This window comes from Pseudonaja textilis, chromosome 2 (assembly GCF_049901715.1).
Source record: "Pseudonaja textilis isolate UNSWEBS1 chromosome 2, rPseTex1.2, whole genome shotgun sequence".
Lineage (NCBI taxonomy): Eukaryota > Metazoa > Chordata > Lepidosauria > Squamata > Elapidae > Pseudonaja > Pseudonaja textilis.
The window spans coordinates 69,155,592-69,181,901 of NC_141991.1; the positions used below are offsets into that span (position 1 = coordinate 69,155,592).

At 37.0% G+C, this 26,310-nt stretch overlaps 1 protein-coding gene across 2 annotated transcripts in view; it reads right to left on the reverse strand.

Moving 5' to 3' along the window:
* The window catches only part of SGCD (sarcoglycan delta), a 322,572-nt gene that overhangs the window by 242,566 nt on the left and 53,696 nt on the right, over positions 1-26,310 (reverse strand). Inside the window, exon 3 of one of the 2 annotated variants that reach the window (XM_087924232.1) lies at positions 10,944-11,029. The exons of the other annotated variant lie outside the window; for it this stretch is intronic. The gene's annotated coding sequence lies outside the window, so the exon portion shown is untranslated. The remainder of the gene's footprint in view (positions 1-10,943; positions 11,030-26,310) is intronic. 2 annotated transcript variants of the gene reach the window in all.

The following is a 26,310-nucleotide window of genomic DNA, read 5'->3' on the forward strand; positions in this document are numbered from 1 at the left end:
GCTGTTGGTATCTGCCCTTTGGAACATCTTGCCTTCGAGAGTGATGTCGGCTCCAACCCTCCTTACCTTCCATAAGAGCTTAAAGACCTGGCTCTGCCAGCTGACTTGGGATTCCAATGGAAGGGATTCACACAGGGGTGGCTGATAGAATAACAACAGATTCCACCTTCTCCCCTTTTCATCATAGGCCCTCCCTTCCCATCTTTTTAGCTAGGTTGATTTTTATATATTGTATTTATATTATTATAAATTATACAGTTTTATCTTTTAATACTGTAAGCTGCCCAGAGTTACCGTGAGGCAAGATGGGCAAATAATACATTTTACAAATAAATAAATAAACAATCAATCTTTGCTGCAGGCTTGCCTATCCCCTACATTCTTTCCCACTCACAAACTTGGCTTTCTTTTTAAGGGGAGCATATAGAGTAGTCTTCCAAAATGCCTCCCTCCCAATAAAATTACTAAAAGGTCATAAAATCTCATGAAGGAATGTCAGACTCTCAAGCTATTCTGCTGCAATGATATACAATTCTTTGCTGTCTCATATACAATCTCATGATATTTCACTGAGTTCTAATGGCTATGGTTGACACAAGAGGCATTGTGCAAAAGCAAATACTGTCTGCAACAGAAACACATGGATGTTACTCTCCCTGTGTCACAAGCTAATCAAAGGGATGATACGGTAGTTCTTCTAGTGTGAAAAAGCCCCATTGCTGTGCAGTTCATCTGTGAACATGGAGGTGGTCCTGTAGTCCCATTCTGGAAGAGCAGAGTCTAGCACAATGGGACCATTGTTGTAGTAGCTGTGGGCATAGGAAAACATGGATCTCCTAAACAGCAGCATAGCAGAAGAATGAATTACAAAAGATGCAACTGAGGTCAAAAGGAGTGGGCACATGGGAGGGAGTAACTGTAGGGATATATCAGTCTCTAACAACATACAAGCCCAAATTGTTTACAGGGGGGGGAGAAAATCAACTCAGGAGTCCTGCAATGAATTGTGATAAAGTTGGAGTGAAGAGAGAACTTTTAACTTTGGAGAAATAGATAGCTCAGTTCATGGAGATGTCTATGGAGTAGATGTTCATTGAGTAAATACATTTCAAAAGTATTTAATGAAGATTCACCTTCATATGTACATTAGGTAAATAATATTATTAGCACACATCATTTTTGTGTAATCTTCATAGAGAAACTCATGAGAAATTTGTAGATCTTACCTTGTATAACATATTTATAAACTCTTTCAAATCTTCTTAATGCTGTTTTTGAGGAATAGAAGGAACTGTTTTGTTATGCCAGGAAGAGACCAAATGGTGAGTCCATGCTCAGTAAAAGGAGAAAACCACTCTGCCTATGCTCAGAGACATTTTGTATATTTCCATTGGCTAATAAAACTATATATTGTTAGCTATCAGGCCCAGACACAATTTGTAGACCTCTAATCACACATTAATAAATTCTCACATGAAGCCATTGTGTTTATTATTTAGTAGGCTAACAGATTTTTAAACAGTCCTAAAATAAGTAGCTGCTTTATCCTCTATTATATATTATTCTCTAATATATCAACAACTTTTAGTCTGTAGCTTTTTTTTAAAGAAAAAGTAGCAGTTTTAAGCATGTTGTCATATTTAAAAACAAACATCCCCTCATCCTGCCAGTCACAAAGATGCCCATTTAGAGGAGAAATCATCCTTTCAACCTGCAACATTGTTTTTGTATATGTTTTCAAATTTAGACCGCACTTGCAGTCCCTTTGAGGTCTCCTTTCAAATGGGGTCTCTAAGCAAAGAACCATCTACAGTAAGCAAAACAACACTGAAAATAGAGGCAGATCATGGCTGATGATTTGTTAGTAATTTTATAGGAGAGTTTTATCAATCTAGAGAAGAATTTGGAAAATGGGCACTTGTCTGCCAGGCCTGTTGCTCTGGGATGCTTAGAAGTCTGTCCCCCTGTGGCCTCATTAACTGAACTCTCACAAGCTAAGCAGCAACACACTGCCCCAGATTTCCACAACTTGACACTGACATTTCTAACGCACTTTTCAGTCTTCACTGGATCAAAAACAGCATTTTTAAAAATTTCATAATAGCCCACAACTATCCCCAGTTCAGAAAGTATAGAGAGAAGAAAGGAGAAAAATATAACCATGTTCTTGTTAGACACGAGTTTGGGTTCTGATAGAAGAAAGTATCTGGAGCTTAGGGTTGAACTGTGAAGTTTGTGGTGCTCTCTTGAACTTGCTGGTTACCAACAACCACCAAATTCAGAGGCCACAAGAACCCCAAAGTTTGGATAGCCAAATCGGGGGCCATTGGATCAATTGAGCTTTCATCATGCTACAACTATAAGAAATTTGGAGAAGAGCTACATGGGGAACAGCCAGGACCAACAAGAGAAAATCCATGTATGAAGCAAGAAAACCTGGTTTAGGAGCTGAATGAGGCAGGTTAAATACTAGCTGGTTGAGTTTCCTTCCACCTATTTTTCAGTTAGGGTAATCAGATCTGGGCTGCAAAATACCAGATCATTATTAGGTGGCAGTACTCTCTAATAAATATTAGATTATTAGATGCATGCTCTCAGCCACAATGGCTATCACAGGAAATATTTCCCAATATAAATTGTGTGAGGAGAGGAGGAAGGCTGGTGACTCTGTTTGCATAGAAACTCTCACCTGAGAGAAAGTGTCAGCTTTATTGGAATTTCAGAATTTACGTAGCATCAGTCAACCAAAATGCAAAGGTAAGACTAAGAAGATGGCAAGTCTGAAACCATACATTCCAAATTTGTGCAGATTTATATATTTGTCCTATAGGCTAATTTTGGTTCTGTAGTTTAGAATAAAATCAAAGATAATGTATTATTTTTCTATTTCCTTTCCAGACAGATACCATAAGTGAAAATGTTACAATATACAGAATTATGAAGGCTCTGAATTTGGAATAGCTGATTTTTGTCATTATTAAGAATAGTGTATCTGAAATAAACTTTACCATTCTATCCATGCCTCAAATTTGGCTTGTCATGGAAGCTGGTGAATAGGATTTGAAACACTTAAAATATTTTTTGCAATAGCTTGAATAAATGCTGAATAGAACAGGTAGAAGGAGCAATGTTGGTTAAAATATTCAGCTTCTGTTGTCAAGGTTTTCTGTTAGTCTTATAAAATAGAAACAAAAGAGAAAGACCAGGAACCTTCTTTCTGTGTGGAATTTCAACAACCAGAAGAGTGTTCTCCAGTAAAGGGTTATTCACACTGTCTAATTTTTTGGATCACCAAAATGAACAATAATAAATATGCTTTTTTACAGACAGAAATGGATGACATTGCACTTTATTTGCTTCTCAAATGCAACCCAAAGATATTTTCCTGATGCTTTTTAAAGGTGCAGTTTATGTTGCTCTAAGGATTCCTTGGATTCCTTTACTTTATTGCCTAATCCCAGCAATTCATTGCCTAGTTTACAGTGGGAGGAATGCACCTCATTTTATTTATTTATGACAGTTTTGCTACTTCTATTAAAATGATACCTGTAGCTATTCCACCATTAAGCAGACATTGCCAAACACAGACACAGGGATGTTTGCACATATCTGATGACCTTGTTTTAGCCTACCGCAAAATGTTTCAATACGATCGCGAAACGATGACTGTTGGTATTCTCCATCCCAGGACACGTCAGCTAAGTATGATAAGCATACTTGCAAACTTACAAACTATCACATACTTTGTTCTTTGTTTATGATTTCTTCCATATAAGGTAAAATTCTGCTACCTCCTTTGTGCTCCCCCACCCGCTTAAAAGAAAATAATAAAAGAGGTTTGTGCAAAGCAATCGGGGCTGCCGGGACCATTCCATCTGCCCCGGGCGCGATGTGCTCCCTCCCTTGAAGCAATTGGATGTCTGGTGTCTGTTATTGGTATTCACCCTTGCGAGGGTCCCGCTAAACTTCTTCCCTGCGGGGAATTCCATAGGCAGTGGAAGGACGCCGACGGAACAACGGACCGGTCGCTCGGCGCGACAGATACCTCATACTCCCATAGAACAGTTTGGTGCAGTTAGAAACTGTGAGACTATGAATTCTAGTCTCACCTTGGGCACTAGCTGGTGTCCTTGGGACAGTAATATTCTCTTGTACTTCCAAAAACTCTTGCTAAGAAAACTGCAAGGATATGGTTCTGGAACTTGCTATGAGTCAAGACTCATTGGAAGGCACAAACTAACAACTCCCTTCTCCACCACTGTAAGTCTAACTACTGTTACTGTTGTTGCAACATTTCCACGTTCCCTTGACTCTTCAGTCATTTGAGATAAAAGATTTACATATGTGTAGTTAGAGTTGTCCATAGAAACATACCAATTGACCGTTGTTTTCATAGACCAGAAAACTGGGAGGACACAGCACCTGGCAAATTGTCCAGATGGGGGAGCCTGAATCCCTCTCAATATGTTGCCAAAGTTGACAGGTTTTTCTTCAAGCCAGTTTGGAGTTGAACGACCAGGAGTATAAAAAAGGAACAACTTAAAAGTGTAGCACAAATATGCCCTAAAACCCTCACATTCCAGCAATATGATAATTAATTGGGTACCCTCAAGTCAGACAGTTTCTAGTTCTGTGTGAATAGATATCCATCATTTTGACCTATTTTTTGTAGCCTTTTCAGTGAAACTCTTCATCTCATCCATCTACATTATCTACTGTCATCCACATTATCTGCTGTCTTCCCAATCTATATATTACTCTGAACCCTGCTAAGCACAGTAGATTTTTTTTCTCCACCTCATATTCTGACTTACATACCTAAAGTACATGAGGTCCTGCTTGCTTATCACTGCTTCAAGAGAGCAGTTTATTTGGTGGAGGACTAGTTGGATTTTATAGGAGTCCATGGTAACTACAGGAAGCTTTTAGTATATGACTCCAAATCTATGGCAATATGTGCATGGCTTGAATAAATGTGGAGGTCGCCAAAGAAGGAAGAGATTAATGCCAAATAACCTACTGAGTAATCAGAGAAAAGGGGTAATTTATTACCATAACAGATATCTAGCAGGCAACTGCTAGTATGTCATGATCAATGTTGCCTGCTCATTTTTCAGAAGTAGATAATGTAATGAAGGTAGTGGGTTTATGACTTCCCTTTTCATTGCACACTAAGCTAAGATTCAAAAGGGAGAACTACAATAAAAATGCTTCTGCTGAGGATAGTATGTATAATAAGGTAATTTTATATTAAAAATAATGTATAGAAATGACATGTTTAAGTTTTTTATACATATTTGATCAGTTGTCAATATTTTCTCACATAGGGGGTTCACAAAGACCCATTAAAGGAAAAAATAGAGCGAAGCATTATCTGCATTCATTATTTTAATTACCAGTTGTTCTGCATAATGGTACATGCGCCTTCAAATATATGTATAGCTGGGTGCTTTTTAAGTTGTTCAGTAATTTATACAATTCTTTGAGAAAGCAAAATGTAAGTTTACCCTATTCAGGTCATCAACTAAAGCATCTTTAAAAATAAAAGTGAACAGGATCTTTAGCTAATGCATGGACAATATGTCACAATGTTCACAAAATGACAAAGGGTGTAAATTGGCTAACAGCATTGGCAGCATGAACCACAGGGACAAGATGGAGGCTGCAGTTTTACAAAGCAAATATTCCAGCATAAATTCAATGGCTCAGTTCTAATAAGAAATGTATTTCTATATTTGTCCTGGTAATTTAGCCCATCAGAACAAAATGTATTTAGACCAGATAGCAGAAAGAGTAAATATTTATCTCTTGACACTTAAAGAAAGGACAAAGCTGACAGGTTTTTGAGGCACTATGGCGTAAACCATACCAAATCCATCATGACAAAGAGTTAATTAGATGGGGAAAGTGAAAATGGAACATTAAGAAAGTATGCAAATAGAAGGATTTCATGTTAAGAGAAGCATCAAAATGAAGAACATTTTCTGAGCACAATCAGCTAAAAGCTGTTCTAATTTCAATAAAAGCACCCCTTTTCTACAACCCATGCTGAGTATCTGTCATCTCTAAATGCACTCAAAGACTTATGTGAGAAAAATTGTTTATGGAAAGACTTAAGAAGACAATGTGGAATTTAAGATCCCCCCCCCCCAAAAAAAGAATAGATAGGTTGGAAAAGTGTCAAAAATCATGTTCAATGTTCAGCTTCAAGATCTTGCCCATCTTGAATGGTCCCATAATTGAAATAAATCCTGGAGATTTACTTGCTTAACAAATATATGCAATCCGTATATATATCTAACAGAAGTCACATTAGAAAAAATGGCAAGGAAAAAATATAGACTACTAATTAAAATAAATGGCTGATAAAAGTATATATTCCAATTATAAATTAATTGATCTCCCATTTGAATATATCAGTCAACTTGAGACATTTTATCTGCCAAGTGTCAAAAATAGTTTTCCTACTCTTAATGGCAGGAATCCCTTGTCCTCTTTGACCCCACCCTGAACTGGGATGCTAGATCATATTCAGAGAATGGAATAAATGTGGGGAAAAAATTGCCACTCCTTTTACCATAAGAGCCCAATAAAGGCTCCAAGCGTCTTCTTTGATTCACTTCCATATTTCCGCTAGTGATGCTCCAGCAATTTTTTTCTGTTGTTTCATTCTCCAGAGGTCCTTTGCAACCAAGCTATGCACACCATTAGGTCAGTGTACAGAAACAGTTCACCTGGATTTGATCTGGCTTAAAGCTACTACCTCATTCCAAATGGTGTCCAAGGTCTCAGTGGAACTGTGTATCAAAACCTCAGAAACAACCTGAACTACATTTTGAAATCTAATTGGCTCCAATTGGCTTCTGGAGCTGATTGAACAGATCCAACATCCCTGAGGAGGAGGGTCAGATGCTGAATAAACTCAGGGAAGTCAAAGAGGAAAATCTCTTACCAAAACCACAGAGAGAGAAACATTATTGGAATCCCAATAACAGAGATAGATTACAAAAACAATTTAGGCAGATACCCCCTAGTTCACAGGAATATAAAAGGAGGCATGGAAGCACAATCAGATGTATATTATTATCTTACCAGAGCTAATTTAAATAAAAGTAATTTACTTATTTAGGCTTCTGTAGAGTTTATTTCTTGGTCTGGTTCAGTCTGCCAAAAAGAGCTGATAACAAGGAACTGAGGGTTCCCAAGAGCAAGTCTAAGATATGATGAGTCTTTTCCCCAACCCCATAAGCTGGCTGAGGTTCACAATGGCCATGAACTTCCAGACCACTTCCAACTCCATCCCTAAGGAAAGCAGTTTAAAGAAACATAAGCCTAAGGAGCTCCACCATCAAGCCAGAGATAGCACCAAATAGCATGATGGAAGCATATTTGGTGGCATGTATTCAGGAAACAGAATAGGCTGAACAGGAAGAAACTACATCACAAACATTATTGCACTGTTTTCTGCAAGTAATTAATGAAATAAACTCCTAGGCAACCAAAGTTTTGTAAATCTCAGGGAAGCTGGAAATTACGATCCCTTTCCTTATATCAATAATTATAAACTACAGAAAACAAGAATACATTAAAATATGACTCATGTAGCTTGAGGCACATCTGCCAACTTCTATTTTTAAATCATTCCTGGGGTTCACCTCTATCTGCTCAATTGTGGTGGCGGTGAGGCAGGTGATCCATGACACTGATGAAATAGATACATTTAAAAACATTCCTTTACTCCTAATATGAACAATGGCCTTGGTTATTAATGACACTTAATCAATGGAACCTTAAGTCAGGAAGGACCATAATGTGCGAAAGTTCCACAAAGTGGCAATAAATAAATACATAATAATATTAAAGCACACAAAACTAATTCAGATTTAGGGAATCCTTTTTTTATCTATGTAAATCTATCTCAGGAAAATAGAGATTGATGAAGATGTCTGATAAAATGTATTTTGTGATTTTGGGTTAAAATAAATTTATGATGAAGTTTTAATTAACTGCCCCATATCATTGAGAATCGGATGCCATATAAAGTTAATAAATTATTTATTGTTTATTATTATGTTTTCTCTTAAAATATTTGCTCATAAATTTCTTGTCTAACATAAAATCTGAACTATTAAATTTTAAAAAAATGAAAAGGATTTATGATGCACCTCCTTCAGTTATCTGAAATTGCCACTTGTCAGTCCTCCCAGGTAAACTAGACAGGAAACATGACTGATTGAGCTAATTCTACTTTATTGTAAGGTCACACATTAACATCATCTTGCAGCTTGAAATCTTCTGCCATGTCCTTTACAGTCTGAGAAACCAGGGAAGGTTCCTTCTGGGCCTCTTTCTCTCCTATTATGCAGCTGCAGGATATGACATCTCTTATCTGACCGTACCGTTGGCAACAACTCTTCTCTAATTTTTAAAGGTCTTTTTCAAAAATGATCACACTGCCTCAGTTCCTTTTCTACAACTCATATTAGAGAAATCTGACAGTGATTGTGTGAATGTTATATTGATTTTTGGATACCCCTTTTAGGTTGTTTTATGCTAAAGTTAATTAATGTTAAATTAAAGCCATGTGTGTCAGCCTTGGAAGCCATATTTTACTTGGAAGCTTCAAGGCTGCCACACTTTTGTTCCTGGGAATTTGGGAGGGGGGATATCATAGAGAGGAGGAAGATTAGACTCAATAACATTCTCTCAAAAGTCAAGGACAAGTTACCCTATACCTGGAGAGGAGTATCTGGAGGAATATCTCCCATTTGAATGATGGTTGATTGGACCATATGGTGGACTGGTAGGTGCAGGAGATGGGTTTTGATTTTCAATTGGGAAGGGAAAACCTGGAACATTCAGATTTGGATTTTCCCAGATGTGCCAATATGACTTCTTCAATAAATTCTTACTATGACTTCTTCAATAAATTCCTACTTTGTTTCTGAGTGCTGAATGAAATGGGGAGTTTCATTGGAACGCTCACAATGTGTTTTTAATTAATTTTTTTCTTAAAGGATAACTGAAAGGCAAAATAAACCACCTAATACCTACCCACCCCCCCAAAAAGAAAATATTTTTAAATAAATGCATCTGGTAACTACTAACTAATGTAAGAAGAAAAACAGAAGTCCAGAAAAGACATTTTTAAACACAGGCTTCCATTCACAATTTCAACATTGTGAATGCCAGATCTTTAAAATTTGACAAGCATCACTGAATCAAATTGATCCCCTCACCTCTGCTCAGTCAAGTTTTGATCTTGTATAATGTATCAGTTTGTTCAACAAGGATCAGATGCTAAACCTTTTCTCAACTATAAACTGCATGATTAACAGCAACACTTTTGGGAGCCCTTAATTATTTTTGAAAAGTATAAAGTTATAAATGTATACATCTACAGAAACAATTAAAAATAAGCTAAAATTCAACAATAATTTAGATGCAATTGTTCTACAATAATTATTTCTGTAAGTGACACCTAAATAGTGACTAAATTAGTAGACCAGCAAAACACTGTGAACATAATATATTTAGATTTCAGGAAGGCATTCGACAAAGTAGACCACAACCTACTTCTTAGTAAGCTAGAAAAAAGTGGAATAGATAGCACTGACTCGCAACTGGCTGACAAACCGTACTCAATGAGTAGTCCTTAATGGGTCTAAATCCACATGGAGAGAAGTAAGCAGTGGGGTGCCACAAGGTTCTGTCTTAGGCCCAGTACTCTTCAATATCTTCATTAATGACTTAGATGAGGGAATAGAAGGGGAACTTACCAAATTTGCAGATGATACTAAGCTGGCAGGAATAGCTAACACCCAAGAAGATAGGCTCAAGATCCAGATGGATCTTGATAGACTAGAATACTGGGCCATATCTAATAAAATGAAATTAAATATAGAGAAAAGTAAAGTCCTAGGCAAGAAAAACCAAAAGTACATGTATAGACTGGGTGAAACCAGGCTCAATAGCAGTAACTGTGAGACGGATCTTGGAGTCTTAGTAGACAACCAGCTAAATATGAGCCAGCAGTGTGCAGCAACAGCCAAACAAGCTAATGCAATCAATCCTAAATTGCATTAACAGAGGAATGCAATTGAGATCAAGTGAGGTACTAATACCACTCTATAAAGCCTTAGTAAGAGCCACACCTAGAGTACTGCATCCAGTTTTGTTCACCACATTATAAAAAAGATGTTGAGATTCTGGAAATAGTACAAAGAAGAGCAACCAGGATGATTAGGGGACTGGAGGCTGAAACATACAACGAACGGTTGCAGGAACTGGGCTTAGCTAGTCTAGTAAAGAGAAGGACCAGGGGAGACATGATAGCAGTCTTCCAATATTTGAGGGGCTGCCATAGGGAGGAAGGGGTCAAGCTATTTTCTAAAGCACCTGAAGGCCAGACAAGGAATAATGGATGGAAATTGAACAAGGAGAGATTTAACCTGGAAATAAGGAGAAACTTTCTGACAGTGAGAACAATCAACCAATGGAACAGCTTGCCTTTGGAAGTTGTGGGAGCACTATCACTTGAGACTTTCAATACGAGATTGGACTGCCATTTTTCAGAAATGGTGTAGGGTCTCCCGCTTGGGTGGGGGGTTGGACTAGATGACCTACAAGGTCCCTTCCAACTCTGATTATCTGTTAAATCTGTTAAATCTAGTTCAAACAACAAAAAGACCTTAACTTTTGATAAATTTGTTTATAGTGTGGGTTTCTTCACTTCTTAATGAGCTGGGTCATTTTTTTCTTCTCAGGCCAGAGATGGTATCCAGCAGGTTCTGACCAGTTCTGGAGAACCGGTAGCAGAAATTTTGAATAGTTCAGTGAACCGGCAAATACCACCTCTGACTGAAGATTTTACAGTATCCTTCCCATGCCACGCACACCAAGCCATGCCCACAGAACCGGTAGTAAAAAAAATTGAATCCTACCACTGTCTCAGGCCAATTTTTAAACTTTTTCCAAATATCTTCTGAACCATTTCCTGATAAATTAAATGCTGTCACCTCCAGACTAGCTGTGGATGAAAGAAACACAAAGTTTGATTTAACAAAGTAATTATCTCCAATGAAAAAATAAAGAAGTAAAAATAATTCCCAAAATGACTTATTTTAAAGACTGCTATGTTAGTATTTAGGGGATCTCCTTCACATGGATGAAGTGAACAGAGGTTAAGTTGGACTTAGTAATTTATAGAAGATATGTTCTGAGACACTTGAAGTACATCCATGGATTTTTATAGTACCAGGCTAGAAAATGAGAGACCGTGAGCTGAAGTCCCATTTTAGTTATGAAAACCAGCTGGATGACTTTGGGCCAGTCACTCTCTCAGAGCCTCACCTCACATGGTTATTGTTATAGGGAAAATAGGAGGATGGAGGTGCATTAGATATGTTCAATGCCTTGAGTTATTTTTTAAAAATAATAAAGGCAGGGTACAAATAAATAAGTAAAATAAATTAGTGTATCTATATCTATGATGGGGAACCTATGGCATGCATGCCAAAAGTAGCATGCACAGCTATCTCTCCGAGCATGCCAGCCATTGCCTGTTGCTCTTCTGGGTTCTGGTGTGCACATGCGCATCGGCCAGCTAGTCTTCGTGCATGCAGGAGCACCAAAAACCAGAAGAGTAGCTCCCTGGCGCGCATGCGTGTGCTGGGAAGCTGAGCTTCCAGCATGTGCATGAGTGCCAAGGACCTGCTCTTCTGGTTTCTGGCACTCCCCCTCATGCACATGTGTGCTCCTGTTTCAGCACTGTGCTGAAAAGTTCACCAGCACTGCCCTATATATTCTCCAATGCATGGGGGAAGCCTAGGCTACTTAATTTATTTATACAGTATTTGCATACTATCTTCTCATGTAACTTATAGAATAACAATGACATGTCATTACCTAGTACAATACAAAAACTAGTTCATCTAGCCCAGTAAAACCATAAGAATATAATTTACAAATAAATAAATCATATTACCAAGGCTCCTTAATATCAGCACCAAAAGCCTGATAGAACAAGATTGTTTTAATTACAGTACCTTATATAATGGAGTAGTGTCTCAGTAAAGGAATTAGGAAACCACCACTAAGAAGAAATGCTTCTGGCCCCCTATCCCTTTCACTTCAGGTAATATAGGATTCCCAGCATCCCCTGGGATGCCCAGAATGAACCATTTTTGTATGGGACAAATGGGCCTGAAGTTTGAAAGGGGTCAATTTAGACATTACATCCATTAAACCTTTATAGATTAAGAGAAGAAGTCTATTAAACATGATTATTAATACATGAAATAGATATGAATAAAAGGGAACATTAAAGCTGGGACAGTAGGCATGTTGGTGCGCTTATGCACACCCCTTACAGATCTCTTAGGAATGGGGTGAGGTCAACAGTAGACAGTCTGAGGTTAAAGTTTGGGGTTAGTGGAAGAAACCATAGAATCAGGTAGAGTATTCCAGGCATTGACCACTCTGTTGCTGAAGTAGTATTTCCTGCAGTCAAGTTGCCTTTAAGATCCTCATAAACCTGTGATCCCTGTTAACAGCTGAATGTTGCATTTTAAACTAGTTACAGTTTGAATTGTCTTCAAAGATAACCCTATGTAAAGCACATTGCAGTAGTTTATGCAAAGGGTGATGAGGGCATGTGTTACTATCAGAAGGGCTTTGTAATTTAAATGTAAATCCTAAACTGATATTATTCGGAAAAATTCTCTAGGGCATCTAACTTTCATTGTCTCTCTAATGAAAAAGAAAGGTCAAATTTCCAGAAAAAATAATAAAGTTACAAATAATAAAGTTACATTTCACATCTACTGGCATTGAGCAAAATAAGTGCCCTCGTGCCGTTGAAGAGAACAAAAAGAAAAACATTCAATTGACATAACTGAGATACTGATTAGAGTTTGTCTATTTAGTTCCTGTTATGACTTACTAAAATGAAACTGTTCATTCACTCTCATCAGAGGAACCATATCAAAACATAATACATGAACTTGTTTACATAAGCTAAATCCTGATTAATGTATACCATATAAGAGCATGTGCTATTACTAATGAATAGTTCCCTCTATGGTAACCGATAATAGGTTTGCAAAACAGACAAGTTGGCACTTACCAGAATAATAGGATAAAAGATCAAAATAGAATAGCCAACTGGCTAGCAACCTCAAAATAGCAACATTAGCAATTAGAATGAGTGCAGCTTTCAAACAAAGGTTCAAATGGGGCAGCACTATTTGGATGGCTTTCTGAACAGATGCCTGGGACAGCAATATTTATGTCTGCTTCTTTCTTGGCCTACAATATGAAGCTAAAGCTGCACTTCAACAAATAACTTTGTCAACAGCTTGAAAAAAGCCATTAAAAGAACGAATGCTTGTCTTTCTGAAATTACTTATAAATCTAACTAGGTAAGAAATTTAGAGGGAAATTAGGCCAGATCAAAGAACTTCTCTAACCCAATCAAGAAAAAGGGATCCAAGGACAAAAGCCACTGCTTTCCATCCACATACCCTTAATATGCATACAAGTGCCAAGACCCATTTATTTAATAATACTTAACTGATTAATCCCTTTTGATATGTCTTTTTAAATGGAAATCAGTAATAAATCTATTCTGGATTATGCATGACATAGTTGTGAAATTCTTCATACTATTAAAAATGAATTTTCATTGGCTGAGTTTATCTATTATTTTTATTATCCCTGCTAATAATAATGTAACATACATCAAAGGCATACAAATTTGTCCAGGCAGAGGACTTCTCCTGTTTTTTAAGTGGTATGCTGGGGTTGATTTCCCAAAAGTTACGGATGTGGTAAAAGTGTGATAAACAAAAACAAAAAACAGTTTTATTTGCATGTGAATTTAATTGCCATTCAATTAAATTATCCAGAGAAATGTATTTTGTATCAAAAATTCCAATTTGATTACAATTTTTGGAGGTCTCTCCAAGACTAAGGCTATGTGAAAGAATGCAGACCTGGACTTGGAAAGGGAGAAAGGATGATCAAACCATTAAGGAAAGATTTATGTTATCCAGTCTTGAAATAGGGAAACACGTAACTAAGAAATTGAAAATATTGGATGCATTTGTTTTAAGGTGGAGTAGAGACAACTGTCAATTTTCCTTTCTGTTGCTGAAAACAAAGGACTGATATGTTTTATGTTCTCTTCGGCTACCAAATTTTGCTTCTCTAATATACATGGTAGACAAAAGATTAGATATGAAGGGTATTCAGTCAAATTTGAATTGACTAAGTTATTAATAAAGTTTCACAATAAGTTGTTTATATCCACTTTAATGTAGTGAATTAAGAAACTGGGAGGTTGTGAATTCTAGTTCTGCCCTAGGCACAAAACCAGCTGGGTAATCTTGGATCTGTCTCTCTCAGCCCTAGGAAGAAGGCAAGGGCAAATCACTTCTGAAATCTCCCAAGAAAACTGCATGGACCTATAGGCTCAGTAAACCAAAGGTTCAGGCTAAACAAGCTAACAGAAGACACTTAGGAGCCGATCCGTTGATGGCCTGTGTCAACTGGGCATTACAGTCAATCAGCAAAGTTTTAACCAAGAGATCTGTTGGATCAGCAAATTTCCTTACTGCAAACTGAAGCATTTATCATATCTAAAGGCTAAAATGGGTGAGGTTCAAATCTCACTCATGCTTCAGCCAGACAGGGATGGATCTTGTAACAATATCACTTCATGTCAAATGAGTCATACCTTGCTTTTTCATCCTTAGAATAAAACTAATGAAATACATGAACTGCCTGGGTAGATATTGTCTGACTAATGAAGTTAGGATATAATAGTAGGATGATTAGATCATCCCTGAGAACAAGCCATCTAATTGAGGCAAGGAGACAGTGGAATAGTGTGGGATATGGTATACAAATTACATATCCTGTCTTGCTTTCCCAGCTACCAGTGCTATTATGGTTGGTTGGATATTTAGACTAACTTTAGCATTTGTATCCACCTATTGAGCCTTCCCAGGTACCTGGGACAGGCAGATGTTCAATAATGTCTATGGAGATTCAATAATGTCTATGGACTTGTTTAAGGTATGTTTGTAGGATGTAAGTTGCTCCAAGTAAAGTTGCCTTTTGCAATTGACTAATGGTAATTTTTGTCAATGCTGATGGTGTTCAAGTCGTGCCTCAGATGTTTTGGGACTGCATCCTAGGCACCTATTATTTATTGGTATTATGTTTCCTTTCCCGTAATTTTACTTCTATTTTCAGGTGACTTTCTCCAGTTCTTGCTCTTCTATTATGTTGTTTCCAGATACTGCCGGTCCACTAGCCTGACTTTTTCATCTTTCTTATAGCAATTGTTAAATCAGAAGCAAGTAAATGTCTGTTTGAATTCTATAAGTCCCAAAGAATTTTAGCAACTTCTTTTCCTAGTTATCTGATTTGTGATCTCTTCTTGCAGGCAAGTGGTATTTCTTGTAGATATTCCAATGTACCATGGTTGCTACTTTGCTGCTGAAAAATTAGCCACAAAAGCCTCACCTATCAGAAAAATTGTTTGAACTCACTGAAACAATAACACAGTTATAGAGGCAACCCTGAAGAAATTCCCAAGAGAAATAAATCCCATACTATTGGCAATGGCAAGAAGGCAGAAGCGGTATCCATTAGCAGAAGAAATCAACAGGCCAAATTATTGAGAGCAGCAAGAGATGTTACAACAACTGTGGCAAAACCATTGTACTGAAACCAAGAGGACAGCAGGGCGGCATCCATTATAGGTTGATTTAATAGTGGTGAAGAATAATGTGACAGGACAGCTGATAGGAGCTGTGTTGCCCTGCACAGTCATGCAGAGCTCATCCTGCATATACAATTTCTTGGAAAAGGTATGTGTGAGGCAGATAAGGCATTAAAAGATTAATTCCAGGGGAGTTAGCATTGCGTGTAAAGAATAGCATATTGCTGATATATAGAAGTGAGGTACTGTGACTGAGGATTTGGTATTAATTGTAGATAGAAGAGACTGAAGACACTGAGATAGACACCAGTTCACAAAGTTTAAAAAGACATCAGTTCAGCAACAAGTGGTGACCAAAGTAGCCAGCCAATGTGGGAAGGTCTGTGACTGAGAGTTATTGGCTGATTGTTTCTGGCAGTAAAATATCGAAGAAAGGCCAAAATACTAAGAAAACTAACTGTGGAAAGTTGCAGCATTTAACCCAACCAAACAATATCAGATGGCTCTGAAATGATTGGGATACTTTTGCATACATCCAAAAATACTTTTTCTGAATTGATCTTAAAATCTATATGGAATCAATATCATTTTATAACAAATGTCCACATCAAATTTCCCCAAACTATAGGAATTGTCTAATTGAGTAAAATCAAATTGCTGAATCAAATCCATTATTCAAATATAATTTTATCTAATTACAAAAGTCAACTACTGATGTCTTCATTTTTCTCTTTCTTGATCCACCCCCATTTGCATTACTATAGAGATTTCACTTAATTTCAGATAGTCTTCTTGGATGGCAGTTCAGATATTGGGAATATATTAGGAATATTGGGGATCACTTAAGAACTGAATAAGGACACCAACATCTGTTCTTCTTTCTTCTTAAGTTGGCTTTATGCATTGCGAGACTTGTTTCTCATGTTCTCAGAACAAAACATATCAGAGGACATGAAAACTCTTTAACTTCACAACATATGGACAGACTTAACCATAGTTTCAACTAGGAAACCATGATAATGTAATTCAAGGAACTGGTTGTCACCTTTAAAGCCCTTCATGGCTTGGAACCACGTTATCTGAGGGACCGTCTCTTGCCAGTCACATCTACCCAACCCATTAGAGTGGGGAGGCAGGGAATGTTGCAGGTCCATCCCCGATGGGACCCAGAAGAGGGGCCTTCTCCGTGGTGGCTCCCTCTCTCTGGAACATCATTTCTCCAGAGATTAGAACGGCCCCCATTCTAATATTCTTCTAGAAGGCACTGAAGACCTGGTTCTGCCAGTGGGCCTGGGAAACCCAGAGCAGGATGGATCCCATTAAATGGCTCGTGTGATTTGCTGTCATCGGGGCGGGGTGGGAGGGAGTTGGGGGGTGATTTTGTTATATTGTACTACATTAATTTATTTGATTATTTTTTGTTAGTTTTTATTGTTTTAAATGTGGCTTTATATTTTGTAAGCCGCCTTGAATCATCATGGACGAATAGGAGGGAATATAAATTCAATAAATAAATAAATAATCCTGTACTAAGCCAAGTCCAAAAATATTAGATCCTGGAAGCCAGACGAATCAGCTATCAATCGATATCTACAGATAAATCACATTTCCACACCAGTCAAAAGAGATAATGCAAAAGTGAAGAAGGGAGCAAAAGGACCACAAGAAAGATACTAGCAAAGTGCTACCTGTGAATACAAGATTCCATAAAAACAAATTACACACATGCTGAGGAGGAGAGAGAGAAAGAGAGAGAGAGAGATGGGAGGAGAGAGGGAGGGAGAGGAGAGAAGGAAAGGGAGGGAGAGGGAGAGAGAGAGAGACTGAGACTATATTGGGGGAGGGAGGGGACAGAAGGAACAGCAACCTAAATAAGACAGGCATGATCATGAGGAGACTGCTGTCATATCAAAGATTAAGCATGAAATCCAACAACAAAAAATTAAGAAAGTGGAGGAAAAGATTTAAAAATCTGTGAAGTTATTCACACAAAGACAGAAAACTAACACAATGGAGGTAGTAGAGTAGACTATACGCAGGATATATTGGAGAAAGCAAAGAGCCAGTTTATATCTCTGACTGTAAGTTACCATATCTGCTATATATCTGATTTAATGCATATCTTAGGCAATATTAAAAAGTTTCCATCATCAACAATTACACTGATTTGTATCTTCCCTGCTATGAATTAAATGAAGTATTTTGAATCACTCATTTTCATCAATCCCAAAGAGTATAGAATTAGTGGTATAGACGCCTAATACAAAATGTTCAAAACTAACTTACAAAAATGTGCTTCAGTATTTGGATAAATGTTCCCTTTAGAGTTATCTTATCATTGAGAAGGATAGCATATAAATTTAATAAATAAATGAAAGTGTTACATGCTGTATATTAAAATATTAAAAGTTTTAAGATGTAATAATTGTTGGACACTATATTTAATATAACAATAAGTACCATCTAGATAATATCTATAATAGTATAGAATACATACATGGAGAGATATGTGGACCAAAAAGAAAAAAGATTAAGGAAAAGATCATATAGAATATTATTTTTTATGTTGAGCCTTTTAGCCTTAAACCTTTTATCTATAGCATTAAAATTATATCCACTTCTCAAGACACAATTTTTATACCCTATGTAGAGTTTGAATATTTACATTTATAGAGGTTGATTATGTGTCTACAATTGTACTCATGCAGACCAAGAACTTTATGATGACTTAACTGCAATCCTAAATTGTATTAACTTCCTCTCCAGAGTAACAATGTTCAGATGTGGTAAAATAGTATATCGTCTTTTGAATCGTGTACTAGAAGTCAGCCAGGGTTAGTGAAAAAAGTTTTCTGAAAAACACTCTGCTTTAGCATTTTCTCAGAACAGGTGTATTCTATTGCTCAGTTGGCACAAGCCAAAGGTAAGGACTTTGAAAAGGATATGAGATACTATACATGCAGCCGTTTTGTCTAGCTGCAGATTCACAAAGTGCAGTGCTCACAGGAAATATGACAGTCAGCAGCCTTTCGGTCAATATGTAATTAAAAGTTGGCAACAAATATTAAGAGCATACTGTGTGTGTTTACAAAGATCAGCATGCTTAGTGGAACTACTATATATTAAATATGTATAATCCCATTAGGGGAATCTATGCCTACCTTCTAAACACACTGTATGTAGTGTTTAGATAAAATGTGTTCTGTGGACTAATATTTACGATGAGATTTCAGCAGATGATATTTTAGAAAGATGAGGCAAAGCAGCGATTAGTTCTTTTTAACACAAAAGCATTATTATAAACAATTTGTTGAGTTTCAAAGATTCACGGCAGAGCAGATAAAAAGTCTGGATAAAGAAATCATTACAACTAATGGTGCTATTAATCACGTTTATTATTGATGAGAGAAAGAGAGAGAGGGCAAACATCAGCATCTATTATTCCCTTCCATGCCAACCAAGCACATTCTACACCTTCTAGAGATGACACACACATCTAGAAGTCTCTTTAATAAGTACTATCCAGCCATTACATTATATAGAGAACTCAATTGGTGAGGAGTTTGTTTCGTCTGGGCCCCACCAATTTTGCTCAGTGATATCAGCCTAATAGAGACATAATTATGCAATGCCAATTTTTGGAAGACTTTCTTTCTGCAGATGTCATGATGGCATTGCAGCAATGGGGATACATCTGAGCAGCATTCTGAATAACATAATGAGTGAACAACCTAGGAGAATTATATTACTATGGGATCTGTGCTAAATGACTTGATGCCACATTAAGTCACATAGGATAAAGGAAGCTATAGAGCAATGGTCCCCAACTTTTTGGGCACCAGGGACCAGTTCCATTAAGAGAGGTTTTTCTACTGACTGGAGGGGTGTGTGTTTTTTCATACTGACTGCATCCCGTGGAGGGAGCTTCGTTTGTTTGGCAGCCCAGTTTCTGGCATGTTGCAACCTGGTGCTGGTCCACAGACCAGGGGTTCAGAGCCCCTGCTCTAGCGGTTGGACCATGATCTCTCCAATGAGGTAGAAGGACTCCTACATGGAAAAAACAATTTATAATCTGGATCCAAATGAATGTCTCTTCTTAAATGTAATAAGCCAGGAAGCTCAAAGGTCAGGCAAATAACTTGTCCAAAAGAATCTGAACCATAGACACTGCTGTACTCTGACCTGCCAAACCTATGACCTTATAACTAAAGTGATCAATTTTTATCCTCACAATATCTAGTCAACATTCCACAGTAAACTATGAGAGTTCTGTGTAATTGCACCTATTTATTGGTAATATAGTGGAATCCACTGAATATCTTTGCTCAGCAGAAATGGAAGGGGTTTTCCATCTCTATTACAGCCAATCATGGCAGACTTGTGAGGTAATCCAGGCAAGAAACACAGCCAAGAATACAAGCTCTATTTTTATTTTAAGGTTACATTATCTTGCAAATTTCTCTTTCCCTTGCCTTTACAATCCAAGAAATGTTGTTTTGGAGAGGTTTGTCATATCCTCATTCCTTCTGTATAGTCTAGACTGCAGTTCCTCCTTCTATCTCCAAAGCTCATTCCCACAAACCATTACATCTTGTGATATTCCAAAATCTGCCTCAAGATTGGAGAAAGCCTCCAAGCAACATGTAAGTGATTATAAAGGAGAAGAAAGAGCCTACGATTGTTATAAAGCAGGGGTGTCAAACTCAATTTCATTGAGGGATGCATCAGGGTTGTGTTTGACCTTGGGGGGTTGGCGCATGTGTGGCCAAGGGGGGGCATGGCCAGCTCAATATCCCTCATTTTGAGGGTACCTGTAGTGGCCCAGGCATGGCTGGGGGAATCCTCCTGCAGCCCTCTGCCAGCAAAAATGGAGCTCAGTTTTTGCTGGCAGAGGCACCCATGGCAGAGGCGCCATGGGCTGGTACTTCGCTGTTTCCAGGGCAACCCCACGGGCCAGAACTAAGTACTACATGGGCCAGATCTGATCTGTGGGCCTTGAGATTGACACCCTTGTTATAAAGCTTCTCCTGATGATACTAGAGTCAAACAAATCCTGAATAGTATAGCGTCACACTTACCTATTAGAAAAGGCTGGTTACTTTATGGAACTTTTACAGGTAGTCCTTGACTTACAACAATTCATTTAGTGACTGTCCAAAGTTATAATGGCATTGAAAAAAACTTATAACCATTTTTCACAGTTATGACCTTTTCAATATTCCACGATCATGTGATCAAAATTCAGATACTTGGCAACTGGTTCATATTTATGACCATTGCTGTGTCCCACCTTCTGACAAGCAAAGTCACTGGGGAAGCAGATTCACTTAACAACCAGGTTACCAACTTATCAGTTGCAGTGTTTCACTTAACAACTGAGTCAAAAAAGTGCAAAACTCACTTAACAAATGTGTCACTTAATTACTGAAATTTTGGGCTCAATTGTTGTCGTAAGTCAGGGACCACCTCTACTTCTTTAGAAGTAGCTGAGGATGCAAACATAAAGTTTATAAAATGATTTTGTACTGTACAGTAGAGGACAAACAGACCTAAGAAATTCGATGGAATGTACAATGTTTAACAGGTAGCAATGTAGCTTTTTGATGCTGGTGCTAATGCAAATATCACATGTAGTTGACAATTAGGTTATCTTGTTTAAAAGTCTGGTTCAGTTTTGAGTGTTGCTTTTAACAGTATATTAATATTCTATCTTTCTGCTATGTATGATGGTTAATAAATGAAAAATGTAAAATACACTGCAGTATAACTCTACTAAACAGAGCTGTGCTATTTTTCATTGCTATATTTAAATCCCATACAGAATCAAAACTGACTCATTTGAGATACAAGCAAAGAAGTATAAAGACTTGCATACATGAATCATTTTAACTCCATATAACAGAAGTTTATAACTCTAGTTTTCCATATTTTTTAAAAACAATAGTTTGCAAAACAAAATTGTATAATATTTAAAAATATTTAGTAATGATACAATTATCAAAAATGATATGGTGAACATAATATGTCCTTTATCTTAAAGGATCTGATACAGATACAGATTAATAGAGTTGGAAGGGATCTTGTAGGTCATCTAGTCTAACCCCCACCCCACCCAAGCCGAAGACCCTATACCATTTCTGACAAATGGCAATCCAATCTCTTCTTGAAAGCTTCCAGTGATGAAGCTCCCACAACTTCTGAAGGCAAACTGTTCCATTGGTTGATTGTTCTCACTATCAGAAAATTTCTCCTTATTTCTAGGTTGAATCTCTACTTGGTCAGTTTCCATCCATTATTCCTTGTCTGGCCTTCAGGTGCCTTGGAACTTAGCTTGACCCCTTCCTCTCTGTGGCATCTCCTCAGATATTGGAACACTGCTATTGCATCTCCCCTGGTCCTTCTCTTCACTAGAGTAGACAGGCCCAGTTCCTGTAACCATTCTTCATATGTTTTAGTCTCCAGTCCCCCAATCATCCTGGTTGCTCTTCTCTGCACTTTTTCTAGAGCCTCAACATCTTTTTTTATAGTGTGGTGACCAAAACTGAATGCAGTATTCTAGGATCTCATTTCTAATCATCAAGGTCTTGGTTCATTTTATGGAAAATTTTAATAAAAGCATTGTCTGTGGTTTAAATAAATTGTACACAATAGTACAATGAGGTACCACACTTCTAAACTACTACAGATTGACTATTTCAGGTCCCCCTGGCTCATGATCAGGAATGGTACAGTTAGATATAGTACCACCCAAAAATTCTTAGAAAAAGAATCAGAGTGCACAAACATTTTAAATCCAATTTAGCTTTTACTAAACTTCTAATTATAAAGGTATTAATTATAGTGCTAGATATCCCCAAACAATTGATGTTCCACAAGATCTTTTCAAAATGTTTTGACAATCATTTTTAATATTTAGTTCGGACAGCTTCTACATTAATTTGCATGGTTCTGTTTCATATATTAACATGGTAACTTGCAATTCTGAGTCATCACTATCTTAAACATTTATACAGGTTCATAATTCATGATTTGTAATGCTGAGAAAGATCACCGAAATACTTTCAGTGTCTGAATAAATTAATATATTGGCTGATAATGTATGGACATTTTTCTCTGGATGATACAGAACATAGTGAGCCGTTTATTTAATAGGTGCAATTAGACTTAATAGATTTTTTTTGTCGAGCCCATAACTAAACCAACACTTCTAGATTGGCTCCCTAAAATTGCAGAACAACTCTGACTCACAGCTTCATCATCACTGTGTTTTACAGAACTCAAGAGTCTGATATAATTGTCATCTTAAACTTACAAAAATAGATAGATTCGACAATTTTTATGAGTGCTGACAGATTTGCTTTGGTTTGTTTACATGAACAATGTTCTTATATATTTTCAAAGTGTGAGCCAAAAAGTTAAGCAGCTGTAACAACCTAAGATTAACTTGAAATCTGATGCATTTGTTTGTTTACCTTATATTTATATCACAGCCTTATTTCACTCACTAGCATAGATGTTAACTTAAAGCAGGGCTGTCAAACTCCCAGCCCATGCACCAGATACATCACAGCCATGCCAATGCCCAGTTTAGCAAAGGGGGAAAAAGTCCCAATACATCATGTGATGCTGCCGTGATGACATGAGTTTGACACCTCTAACCTAAAGGATTACAATTTTTATTGATTTGATTGATTTGATTTGATTTGATTTGTCAATCGCTTACAAGATAATAGGTATAAGTATAAACATGAGTAATAATACAGGAAATAGGTTTGAATAAATGGGGACAATAGGACAAGGACAAGGATAGTAGGCACAATTGTGCACTTATAGACCTCTTAGGAAGGAGGTAAGGTCAGTAAGTTAAAGGAGTGGGGATTAGAAGATGTAACAACAGAGTCAGGTAGTCCATTCCAGGCACTGACCTCTCTGTTGCTGAAGTCGTACTTTCTGCAATCAAGTTTGGAGCGGTTAACATTGTGTTTATATCTGTTGTGTGCTCTTGTATTGTTGTGGTTGAAGCTGGATATTGTAGCAGATAATTTTGCGTACTATGCTTAAGTCCAAGGCGGTGTAGTTCAAGGTTGTCCAAGCTCAAAATTTCAAGGTTGTCCAAGCTCAAAATTTCAAGATTGTTCAAGCTCAAAATTTCAAGCCTGGTGATATAGGGTATTCTGTTGCGAGCAGAGGAGTGTAGTACTCTTCTTGTGACATACTTCTGGACTCACTCAATTGTATTAATGTTTGATCTACAGTGTGGATTCCAGACTGATGAGCTGTATTCGAGTATTGGTCTAGCAAAAGTTTTGTATGCTGTAGTTAACAATTCAATATTTCCAGAAGAGAAGCTTCATAAGATTAGATTTACAACTTTTAATGCCCTTTTGGCAATGCTGTTACAGTGAGCTCTGGTGCTTGGGTCATTTGATATGAGTACACCAAGGTCCTTGACAGAGTGAGGATCATCAATGAGATCATATCCATCTAGCTTGTATTTGGGGTACTGATTTTTCACATCAATGTGTAGGACAGAGCATTTGTTGGTTGAGATTTGGAGTTGCCAATTGACCATTCAGACACATAATTAAGGTCTGTCAATGGTGTTGAATAGTTTTACGTCATCAGTGAAGAGGACGCAGGTGCTTATAAGGTGGTCACAAAGATAATTTATATAGAGTATAAAGAGTGTGGGTTCTAAAACGCTGCCTTAGGAGACACCGCTATTAACTGGAGTAGGGTTTGATACAGAGCTCCCTATTTTTACTATTTGTTGCCTGTTTGACAGGAACACAGTAATCCACTTATGAAGGGATCCAGAAATACTGTAAGAATTTAATTTTATCAGTAGTTTGTCATGTACAACTGAATCAAAGGCTTTGTTTACTATGCATCTGAATCTCACTCATCCAATTAGAACTGCTATACAGTTATGGAGACATTGCATCCCTAAGTAATACAAGCCCTGCTGCCACCCAAAAACTGTAAACAACCTTTATATTTCACATTAAACACTTTGTTCAATTACATCTGATTATAAAATGAATCATTCCACATGTTTTATTTGTGCAGCAACCAATCAGATGACAGTACTGCCTTCCCACTTAAGCTGTCTGGCAGCTAATACTCATAGGAATACAATCATCCATACTGAAGGTAATGTGGAATTTTTATGATTTGTAGAAACAATCATCAATAACCTGATCAGCCAAGATTGAAAACCCTTTTAAATCTAGGTTAAGTTCACAGATAATTACTTCACTGATAAGCTTCACAATAATGCACTGAATGGAACAATTTCATTTCATCTGTCCCAAATTCCCATTATTCAATTTGTTTGGATAGCTCTGCATTTTGTGAGAGGGGCAAAGAATCTGTCAACTTCTTCACATTCTATATAATTTTATATATTTGTCCAAGCTATAGATACCTAATTGCTTTAATCTTTCCTCACAGGATGATGCAATTGATTATTACTTTGGAAACCATTTTCAGCCTTTCCCCCCCTCTGTTTTAAGATTCTTTGAGAAGAGTACCTAAGTGTGGTTAATTTGTAAAACTGGAAATGTTTTTTTTAATATTTTTCCAATATTCCTTTTCATTACTTAGCATCCATCAAAAAGTTGATTCCCCCACCCAAAAACAGAGATCAAGTTTGAAAGTGGACCAGATTTAGCTGCTGTAGAAAAAACAATCCAGAAAAAATGTCCTCTTGAATCATTATCATTGAGGCATTTCCACAGTACACTAGAATATTGCTGACTGCAGATCTTAAGCATGTTAAGGTCTCCATTCTTTGTTTCTTAATGTTTTTGTACATATTGATGAATGAAAAATAGTAGAAAAACAATGTAAATTTTACCACAAAGCACATTTAACAAAATTAAAAATCCAGAACATAAAGAAAGAAAAAAAGAGGGAAGAAAGAAAAAGAAGATTGGGATTTTAATTTTCCCTTTTTGCACATCTGCTAATTTACATTTATAAACATTTGGGCCCCTTAAAAGACAGACTTTAGATCTTTACATTTGCTGTACTGTATAATATATGCTTGATGTGAGAAACATTCTTGTTTAAATTTGGTTATTATTTATTTTTCATATTTAAGAACAACCCATTTCCCTCACAGGGGGACTTTAGGTTGTGTACAATAAAATATTAAAAATGCAAAAACAATATATAAACTTCAGTTATGAATACATTCTTTAATTCTGACATTGCTGCAAGCTTAAGTTCCTAACACATATTGTCGGAATTCCATCATTCTTCCATGATTGGGAAAAATGTATTCTTGCTCCTGCTTATTTTACTTGCAAAGCAGGCTTTAATTCAAGTATCCTTTCCATTTAAAACCACAATGTGGGTTATAAGTGCTTATTAGACTTATGTGCTACCATTATTTCAGGGTAAAGCACTCTATTCTTCAATTTTTCATCAAAACAACTTTTGAGGTAGATTGGGCAGACAGGGTATAATTGGTCCAAAGTCAGCTGGTTACTTTTCATGACTAAGATTGGACTTACAGCAATGGCTGTAAGGTTTACTTCTCCCTGTTGTAGTTTACTAAACCACTCTCAAATTAC